This window comes from Pinus tabuliformis, chromosome 7, assembly GCF_031772625.1.
Source record: "Pinus tabuliformis cultivar Carrire ecotype Pingquan chromosome 7, CPIR1, whole genome shotgun sequence".
NCBI lineage: Eukaryota > Viridiplantae > Streptophyta > Pinopsida > Pinales > Pinaceae > Pinus > Pinus tabuliformis.
The window spans coordinates 1,998,748,054-1,998,759,719 of record NC_142293.1 but is presented as its reverse complement, the minus strand read 5'-3'; positions in this window follow the sequence as shown (position 1 = coordinate 1,998,759,719).

Genomic DNA, 11,666 nt, shown 5'->3' with positions numbered 1-11,666 from the left:
ATTTGTTGAGTGTGGAGCATGATTGTTTAGAGGTCTTTGTTTCAGCCGAATGTTTACCCCAGGAAGTTTGTACAACCCTCCACGTGGGGGGGACTTGTCCCCCCCGTGGGGGTCTGGGGGGGCCGATCCCCCCGGCTGGGGGCCAATGGTCCCCCGGTGGGGGCTCAGGGGCAGCGCCCCCGAAGCTAAAAACAGATGTAAAATTTCCTTGTAAAAGTATAGTAATTTCTAGTCAATCTGGGCCGTTCATTAGGCAGATGATCTGACAGTAGAACTTATGTTTAGTTTAGGGTTTTTTTCCCTAGAAGGCAACCCCTCTATTTGTATGAGGGCATTGTGTTTGAGGCTGTGTAATAGGTGTGTATTCTGTGAGCAAGAAACAGAGAGGTGAGACTATGAGAGAAAACAGAGGATATTACAACGGATCTGCTGTAGGTTGTGTCTCTTCATTTTGTTGGATAATAGAAAGGAAGGACTGGCTGTTCGAGGTGGACTAGCCCAAACTGGGTGAACCACATATATCTGTGTCTCTCTTGTTTTATGTGTTTATATTTCTGCAATATTTTATGTGTTCCATTGCTCCGTAATATATAATTTTCTAACAACTGGTATCAGATCCGAAGGTCTATTTGGTTGATAAACTCGCAGGAAAGAAGGGTTCTTCATTCGAGTGGGGGAAATGGTGGAAGATGGTAAGTTTAGGGTCGAGAAATTTAACGGCCAAAACTTTTCGCTATGGAAGATGCAGATGGAAGATTATCTGTATCAGAAAGATCTATACCTACCATTGAGCAGAAAAACAAAGAAGCCGACAGCTATGACAGATGAAGAATGGAACCTTCTCGATAGAAAGGCACTCTAAACAATACGGTTGTGCCTCGCAGCGTTGGTTGCCTTCAACATTTCGAAAGAAACAACCACAGAGGGTTTGATTAAGGCATTGGAGAAACTATATGAAAAACCATCGGCCTTAAACAAGGTATTTCTTATGAAACGGTTATTTAATATGAATATGTCGAAAGGTGGATTTGTTGTAGACCATTTAAATGATTTTAATACTGTTACAAGTCAGTTATGTCCTGTAAGGGTAAACTTTGATGATGAAGTTAGAGCCCTGTTATTCTTGTGTTCATTACCAGAAAGTTGGAATGGTTTAGTAATGGCCATTAGTAATTCTGTGTCTGGATCTAGTACTTTAAAGTTTGATGATGTTGTCGGTGCTATCCTTAGCGAGGAAATGCGACGGAAAAGCTCCGGTGAGACATCGGGTAATGCTTTGAGTGCAGAGTCTAGGAGAAGAAAAATGGAAAGAGGAAAGAGCTTAGGATATCGTAGTAAATCAAGGAAAGGCAGATCCAAGTCTAGATCGGGGATAGTGTGCTGGAAATGCGGAAATAAAGGACACCTAAAGAAAGACCGTAGATCTCGGAAGGGAAAAGAAGGAGATTCACAACAAGAAAACAATCATGAAGCAAATGTGACAGGTGAGGTGTTACAGGATGCTTTGATTCTTTCTTTCAAAAATATTACTGAATCCTGGGTGGTAGATTCAGGGGCCTCATTCCATGCCACACCTGATAAGAAATACTTTCATGACTATGTTCAAGGAGATTTTGGACAAGTTCGTTTGGGTGATGATAAACCCTATAAAATTGTTGGAATGGGTAAGGTTCTTGTAAAATAATAAAATGGAAACCAATGGCTACTAAAGGAGGTAAGGCATGTTCCAGATCTAAATAAAAATCTGATTTCAACAGGGCAGTTAGGCGGTGAAGGTTGTGTGAGAACTTTCACAGATAAATCTTGGAAGGTCACCAAAGGAGCCCTGGTAATAGCAAAAGGCGAAAAGGTTGGTACATTATATTTATGCAATGGTATTTCTAACTTTGTTAATGCTTTAACTTCCAAAGGAGCAGATGTAGCATTATGGCATCATAGGCTCGGACACATGAGTGAAAAGGGGATGAAGATTCTTCACTCAAGGAATTTGTTGCCGTTTAAAGAATGTTGATTTAGACTTCTGTGAAAATTGCATTTATGGAAAACAGAAGAGAGTCAGATTTCTCAGAGTTGGGAAAGAAAATAAGAATGAAAAATTAGAGCTTGTGCATACAGATGTATGGGGACCTGCTCAGGTATCATCTCTTGGTGGCTCTCATTATTATGTTACTTTTATTGATGATGCAACGAGAAAAACTTGGATTTATTGTATTAAGAATAAATATGATGTATTTGATACTTTGAAGAAATGGAAAGCTTTGGTTGAGATTGAGACAAGAAAGAAATTGAAGTGTCTTAGATCAGACAATGGAGGTGAATATTGCACCAAAGAGTTTGATAGGTACTGTTCATAGCATGGAATTCACAGAGAGAAGACAGTTCCAAGAACACCACAAGAAAATGGTGTGTCAAAAAGGATGAACAGAACAATCATGGAGCGTGCAAGGTGCATGAGATTGCATGCAGGATTGCCTTTAGAGTTTTAGGCAGATGCTGTAGATACTGCTGTTTATCTAATAAACAGAGGGCCTTCAAGTTCCTTGGATGGTGGTGTTCTGGAGGAAGCATGGACAGGTAAAAAGGTAAGCTATTATTTTTTAAAGCCTTTTGGTTGTGAGGCTTTTGTCCATATTGATAAAGAAAATAGAACAAAGTTTGAGGCAAAGTCAAAGAAATGTACCTTTATTGGATATGGTGTCAATGATTTTGGTTATCACTTATATGATTACAAAAATCACAAAATCATTAGGAGCAGAGATGTAATATTCAATGAAAAGGTCTTGTATAAGAATCGGTTGCAGGAAAAGAAACAGGAAAAAGAAAACAAGGAATATGCAGTTCTTGATGAAATCACTGAAAAAGTAAAGGTGCCTGAAAATAATAATAATCAACAACCACAACAACAACAACCAGCACAACAACAACCACCACAACAACAACAGGAACCCCAAACACCTGAAAGTGGTGTTAGAAGATCTACCAGGATAAGTGGACCCCGTGAACGATACTCTCCTTCATTATATTATTTATTGTTAACTGATTCTGGTGAACCCGAATGTTATGAAGAAGCAATGCAGATTGAAAGCAGGAAGAAGTGGGAGGTAGCCATGGAAGAAGATATGAACTCCTTAATGCATAACCAGACTTGGGACTTAGTCAGGTTTCCTGCAGGTAAAAATACATTATAGAATAAATGGGTTTATAGGTTGAAGGAAGAAGATGGAGGAAAAAAAAGGTACAAAGCTAGACTTGTGGTGAAGGGGTTTGCACAAAAGATAGGTATTTATTTTGATGAAATATTTTCTCCTGTTGTTAAAATGACTTCAATCAGAACTATTTTAATTCTAGTAGCAGCTGAAGATTTGCATCTTGAGAAGTTATATGTAAAGACAACCTTTCTCCATGGGGATTTGGAGGAAGAGATATATATGCAACAGCCACAAGGATATGAGGTAAAAGGGAAGGAGAAACTGGTGTGCAGGTTGAAGAAGAGCATGTATGGCTTAAAACAGGCTCCTAGGCAGTGGTATCTAAAGTTTGACAAGTTTATGTCTGAACAAGGTTATACTAGATGTCATTTTGATCATTATGTTTATCTGAAAAAGCAAAACGATGGAACCTATATTATATTGTTATTGTATGTAGATGACATGCTTGCTGCAGGGTCTAACATGTAGGAAATAAATGTGCTCAAAATAAAATTGGACAATTAATTTGCAATGAAGGATTTGGGAGCTGCAAAACAAATCCTTGGTATGAGAATAACTAGAGACAGGAAAAATTGCAAATTAACATTGTCTCAGAATGAGTACATACAAAAGGTGTTGAAAATATTTAATATGCACAATGCAAAACTAGTTAGTACACCTTTTGCTAGCCATTTCAAAATTAGTAAGGAAATGTGCCCAAAGACCTAAGAAGACATGGATTATATGTCTAAAGTTCCATATGCATTAGCAGTTGGAAGCTTAATGTATGCAATGGTTTGTACAAGGCCAGATATTGCACATGAAGTGGGAGTTGTAAGCAAGTACATGAACAATCCAGGAAAGGAACATTGGATGGCAGTGAAATGGATTCTCAGATATTTGAAAGGTACCACAAATATTTGGTGGTTCAAACATTTCTCTACAGGGATATGTTGATGCAGATATGGCAGGTGACAGAGATAATAGGAGGAGCACTACAGGATATGTATTTACTGTTGGTGTAATAGCTGTCAGTTGGGTTTCAAAAATCCAAAGTGTTGTTGCACTTTCAACAAAAGAAGCAGAGTATGTTGCTGCTACAAAGGCTAGTAAAGAAATGATTTGGTTACAAAGGTTTATGGGTGAATTGGGTAAGGAGCATGATATGGGCACGTTATACAGTGATAGCCAAAGTGCCATTCATCTTGCAAAGAACTTAGCATTTCATTCCAGGACTTATACAGTGATAGCCAAAGTGCCATTCATCTTGCAAAGAACTTAGCATTTCATTCCAGGACTAAACACATACAGCTCAAGTACCATTTCATACGATCAATGTTGGAAGATGAATAGTTGAAGCTGGAAAAGATACACACTAACTAGAATCCTGCAGATATGCTAACAAAAGTTGTAACCAGGGAGAAACTGAGAATATGCTAAGTTTCAATTGGTCTTCAAGGATGACGATGAAGATGAGAAACATCCAGGTCCAAAGAGGAGTCATTTTCCAGCAAATGAAGTTGCTACAATCATTCTCCAAGTGGGAGATTGTTGTGTGTGGAGCATGATTGTGTTGAGGGCCCGGAAATCGGGTCAACAACAAGGGGGATACCCACCCGGTCCGAAACTTGGTTGGAAGCTCCTTGTCCGTTTGGTATAGCGGGTCCGACTGGGGATAATGGGACCAGTTTCCCAATGTAAGGGGTGTGTGTGTGTGTAGAGTTTGATGATGCTGATCTAGAAGTATTTTAAGCTAATTTAATTCTAACTTCTAAACTGACTCTATGCTATTGTAATCTAACAAAAACAACACATCTAATCTACGCTAACCCAGGGTAGATTTCCTCTATTATGCGATCTAAAAAGATTTCGAACAATAACTGGTAATAAAGATCATTCAGCTATCATAAGAATAGAAATCAATTAAGATAAACCATTCTGCATAAAAAGTTAGGCAAAACAGTTGTGAACAACATATCGCATAATAAGTTATTCATATGTCAAGCACAAATAAATGACTCCACCGTACAGAAGTGCCAAATGGTAACCCACACATTCATACATTAACATATAAACAACTCAGCTACATATCACTCTAAGAATATAAGCAGAAATTGGTCAAGAGATAAAAGTACCATTTATGACTGATTTCACTCACAAACTTCAAGCAATAACGATTTATCTCTACTTGTTCTAACATCTACTAAGAGTACAGAAGTGCGACATCAGTAGAAAACATTAAAATGCAAACATAAATAAATCTCGATCCATCCATTCATCAAAAACCCCCTCCGAGGGTGCAAAAGTGCATGTTCTGAGGACAAGTTTTTTGACAAATTTCCGGACCCTTCTCCAAATGCCATGAGAAGGGTTAAATACTACTAACTAATTAATCTTAATTACACAAATTTAGGAAACAACTTCAAATGACCGCCCTTTTACTAAAACAAATTTATTTCTAAAAATTGAATCTAATTTCTAACCGTTTCTGTATCTGCTCCTTAGTGCTGTAAGCAATGCAACGTTCGCCTGGAAAGAGTTGGCTGGTTGTCTTTTCCTTTCGTTCGAGCGATAAAAGTAGAAATAACAAGAGCTGGCACCTCTTTCTGACAAACTAGAAGATATTTTCGAAAATCTTCCTCTGGCTGGGTGTATTCGTTGTGTGTATACTTAGTATAACCCAGATTTCTTTCAAACTGATTGAGTTGTTGCTATTTCTGTTTCCGGCCGTGCGAATGACTCAATGAGTTAGGGATTTCGTTGCCTGAACAATCTTTTGTATTGAAAATTGCTTCCATTCTTTGTTCCAGGCTTTTCTGGAGCGTCCTCCCTCTTTAGCGTTTTTCTTTTTGCTTTACCCAGTCTGAGCTTCAGGATCTTTTGTAAACATGCTACTTTTGTGCGCCTTTGACTCTGAGTCTTGGATAGTCTATTTCCATCAGTATCTGTTGAGTGATACTCTGGAATCCGCGGTCCTGCTGCATGCGGCAACCATTTGCGAAGGCATCTCCTCTCTGTTCTCCTAGTATTGGCACTTTCCCCTTTTCCTTAGATGTTTCCTGCATATTGATTTATATTAGTTGCTGCCTTACAGTTTACGCAAAGGAAAAGAGAAATGACGAAAAGATTGACATGAAAGCTTTAAGTTCTAATGAATGCATAATCATGACACTCATAATGACTTGACTCTTCGAAAAACGCAACACAATCATTCTTGGATACTTTGGCGTACAATCATTAATTTCCCTTAAGGTGCGCGCTCAATTTTGGGTTTACAGACTATGTCGAGGAAATTTTGCGATGAGTGGTTTCTGCGATTCGCATCGCAGTATCGAGGATTGCGATGTCAAGAAGTGTCATCGCATGAATTGATAGTCTCATTCATCGTAGATCGCAGATTGCAAGATCGCAGATTGTAAGATCGCAGATCGCGTTTTTCATTCAATCACTGTGTGCTGCTTATGCGATGTTGCGATATGCGACGTCGCATATCGGCCGTCGGCGATTCCTTAAGATTTTTCATTTAAGAGCGCTTTCAATATATGCGATGCGATGAATTTCGCGTCGCTTCTTTGCAGCTTATTTATGCGCATAGGAAACGCTTCACTTTCTCTTCGCAATGCGATCTAGCTTTAGGGAGTTAAAATACAAAAAATTTGATAAAAATATTTTTTGGATTTTTTGTTAAGGGTCCCCCTTTGGTTGGTGTTATTGCTAATATCAAACAAAGAGGGGGGTTGTTGGTGACCACAACAATGGCGATTCACTGTGAAGAACCAGTTATCTCTGCTTTTCTATTGAATTTCCACTTCCGAAACAGAAAAATTTTCATATGTCTAAATTTTGTTATGGACAGATAGAGTACATTACTCCTTATCATGTCAATGATACTTTGTCTCAACCTTTTCATATTCCAATTGTCTGCTTCCTCAGGCTTAGTTCTTGCATTCATACCAGACATTACTCGGTCTTTTTAAAGATAAAATAAGGTCTTCTCTATGTACTGGCTTTTTAAAATATGCTCATTTGTCGTATGTAGAGCCTCTGCTGCCCACAAGCGTCCATAGCCTCGACAGGGTTACCATGTTATCCAGCAATGATCCTTTTTCCTGCTTGAGGTTATTTACAACATTTCAGAGAAAAATCCTTTTTGACACTTTTTCCTTTTTTATTCTCTAAAGAACAATGTCTTGGTTTGGTGGCCAAATTATGACACAGTCATTCACTTGATTTACACTTTTGCTGAACAAGCTGGCTCGTGATGAGACCCCTTGTCTTTTGATTGCAACAATCTTGAGTCGTTGCCCTGTTTTGATAGACAGTATTGGCAAAGTCAGCAAGTTATAATATCTGTGATCATGATAAGCCGGCTCGTGATGAGACCTCTTATTATTTGAGATATAGTGTTTTCTGAGAATATTTATTTTATTATTGATACCTTTCATTGTGCTGCTATAAAACAATTTTTTACCAAAGGTTGCTTTCATCAAAGTTTTTTGAGGTTGAAACTAACATCATATTCAGGCTAAAGTTAACTCTATTTGTCAATAATAAAAATCAGATTTTTCGAAAAGTTTTGCTACTTGTACAAGCGAAATCAAAATCTGATAGAGGATTGGTGTGCTCTTTCATGAATCCTTTTTGATGATCATTTACAACCGGTCTTATTTATAAGAAAGAGAAAAACAAATAAAAAAACTAAAACTATCCTACAAAAATAGAAGAATGATCTTCTATGGAAAATACATTTTAAGAATCTGTCCATTCACAAGCAAAGAATCTCTTCTACCTGCCAAATCCTGCAACACAAACGTCGATGGGCCTATGACGTCTACAATCTGAAAAGGGCCAAGCCACAGCTTCTGAAATTTCGTATGTTTGCCCTTTTCTTCATGAGCCTTATCCCATTTCAAAACTAAATCTCCCATCTGAAAGTTTTTTCTGGTCATTATGCTTGAGTCAAAAGAGGATTTTATTAGCGCTTGGTGGTGAGCATGGGTTTTCTTAGCTTGTTCTCATCGTTCTTCTAGTTTGATTATTTCCATTTGTCTCAGTTGTAAGGAGGAAGTAGATACTTCATCGATGTATTGTACTAAAGACAAAGAGGGAATGACTAAGTCAGTTGGAAGAACCACTTCTTTCCCATAAACTAAATTAAAGGGAGAAGTGCCGATTGAAGCTTTCTTCGTAATTCTATCTGCCCATAAAGCATTTACCAGCACTTTGTGCCAATTCTTTTGGTTTTGGTCGACTGTTCTTTTAATAATCCTGATTAGGTTCTTGTTTGTTGATTCAGCCAATCCATTACCTTGTGGATAGTAGTTGGCAGAATATTTCAGTTTGAACCCTCTTTTAAGTGCAAACTCAGTCATTGTATTTCCAGAAAAGTATGAGGCATTATCAAACATTAAGGCCGTTGGCAATCCAAACCTAGTGATGATAAATTGATCTATGAATTCAATAATGTTTTCAGAATTAGCTGTCTTGAGAGGAACTGCTTCTACCCATTTAGTAAAATAATCTGTTTCCGTGAGGATATACCTATGCTGCTTAGAAGAGTGAGGAACGATCTCACCTATTATGTCCAAGCCCCATTGGCTGAATGGTTGCTCGATGTTAACCGGCTGTAGTGGCATGGATGATTTCCTTTGTTTCCCTGCAGCAGTCTGGCAGACTTGGCATTTCCTTACGTAATTGTATGAGTCTTTGAATAGCGTGGGCCAATAATATCCTGCACGTAAGATTTTATGTGCAGTAGCTTCTCCAGCATAGTGTCCACCTGCTGGTCCATCGTGGAGTTCCTGCAAAACCTTTTCGGCTTCAGTTTTCTCAAGACACCTAAGAAGTACAGAATCGTAATTCCTTTTAAACAGAACATCATTTATGAGCTGGTATTGTTTAGCTTTCAATCTCAGAGCTCTTTTCTTGGTGTGGTCCAGGTGTGATGGAGCATACCCGTTCTTAAGATAATAAATGGTGTCAGCATATAATGATTCTGCGTCGTTTAGGCTTACCTCACACGTATGTACCTCTTCAGATGAGTTCTCAGGAATTTGCGATGCTTCAGCTAACATCTTGCAGAAGCCTTGACCTCTTACGATGTTTGCTGGCTTGATCTCAAGATCATATTCTTGTAAGGCGGTAATCCAATTTGCTCTCTTTTCGCCCACATCCTTCTGTATCAGAAGGTTTCTTACCGCCGGAAACGGTACTACGACTTTGGTATGGGCTTTAAGTGAGAAAGGTCTGAAATACTTGATTGCTTTGAAAACAGCATATGCATGTTTCTCCACGTCTGAATAATTGAGTTCAGCACCTTGTAAGTTCGAGCTAAAAAATGTGATTGGAGCTTCCGCCTTCTCTTGATTTGCTTGAGTTAGAATCGCGGCATAAGATTTCTCTGAGGCAAATGTGTATAAGATAAAAGATTCTGAAAAATTTGGGGTCGCTAAAGATGGAGCGTTGATGATAGCTTGTTTGATCAAGTTGAATGCTTCATGCTCATCTTGACCCCATTTAAAATTTGAATTTTTTTTTATCATATTTTGTAAAGGAGAAATAATACGTGAAAAATCCGGGACAAACCTCTTTACAAAATTGATTTGACCAAGGAAAGATTGCATGGCCTTTTTGTTATGGGGCATGGATATTTCGGAAATTTCTTTGATTCTGTCAGGTTCAATGTGAATACCAGATTTTGACACTATGAATCCTAGCAATTTCCCTTCACTTAATGCGAAAAAAGATTTCTTTGGGTTAAGTGAAATCCCATACCTTAAACATCTTTGAAAGATTTGTTTCAAGTCTTTGAGATGGTCGCTTCGCTTCTTGGAGTACACTATTATATCATCCAGGTAAATCACTACAGATTTATTGACTAAACCTTTAAATGCGATGTCCATGGCTCTCTGAAAGGTAGCGCCGGCATTGATCAGACCAAATGGCATCTTCCGATATGCGTATGTGCCCCATTTAATTCGGAATGTGGTTTTTAATTGATCATCGGGGTGTACCAGCACTTGATTGTATCCTGAAAATCCATCCAGAAAAGACATTAATTCTGAGCCTGCTACTGCCTGTAATATTTGCTCCATAGGTGGGAGGGGAAAATTGTCTTTTTGGCAGGCTTTGTTGAGATTCCGGAAATCGATATAGATCCTAATATCTCTGTTTTTCTTTCTAATGGGCACCATATTGGATACCCATTTGGAATGTCTGACGGGGAAAATTATTCTGGCTCTCAACAACTTATTTAGCTCAGTCTTTATCTGATTTTCTAAGTTGGGGTGGATTTTTCTGAGTTTCTGCTGGACAGGTTTTTCATTGTCAACCATAGGGATAGTGTGTTGAATGATAGAAGTGTCGTATGTCTTCAGCGCATCGTAATTCCAGGAAAAAACGTTTTTGTATTGTCTCAGAAGACGGATATATGCTGATTTTTCTTCAGGGGCTAGGTCGTGGCCTAGATTAACGTTTTGTGGCTTCTCATCGGTTCCTAGGTTCACTAATTCATAGTTCAGAGTCGAACTGTAGAGTTTAGAATTGGCAGACCTTTTAAACCGACTTTTTAAATCATATAAGTCTTCTAACTTAACCACCGATTTAGGTATAGCATTATCAGTGCTATTTTGTTGTATTTGGTGATCATGATGGTCTTCATCAATTATTTGGTTTGAGTAGGATCCTTCAGAAGTGAGGAAATTAACAATGTCAGGATCGTCGTTGAATACTCTCCAGTTGGTGATGTTGTCAGGGATGGATGGTCTAAAGATTAATTCTATTGAGAATCTATCTGAACTAAAATCTTCGGAGGGAATAAGTCTAGAGGCTACGTTAGCTAACAGGTCTGCGCTCGCATTTTGGAGTCTTGGGATTGACAAAATATTGAATGCTATGAAATGTGCAGTCAGATCTTATACTAAAGATTGATAGTGCTTCAAATGACCTGATAGGCAATGTATGGTGTTACGTACCTGTTTGACGATAATCTCAGAATCTCCAAAAACTTGAAGATACTTAACGTTCAACCTGATTGCTTTGTATAGGCCTTGCACCAAGACCTCGCATTCCGCTGTATTGTTTGTGCAATCGAACTCAAGTCTGCACGTAAGCATGGTCTTATTTCCGTCTGGGCTAATCAGAACGCATCCTGCTCCTGCTCCCTCGTTAGATTTAGAGCCATCAAAATATAATTTCCAAAACAAAGATGTATTTATAGGGTTATCTAAAAAATTAACACACTTTGAATTATCAGTTTGGGAAAAATTTTCAACTTGGGACAAAATTGAATTTTCTAAGTAAGGTGAGGTATGAGCATTGAAATTGCTGAGGAAGGAATCTACCAAGTAATTGCCTATGATACTGCTGTTGTATGCTATTGCTTCATTCTCTCCTTCCAATTCCGTCACTATGTACTTTTGGTGTAACTCTCGTTCAACCTTTATTTGATTCGGTTTACCATTGTAGGGTAACCACATG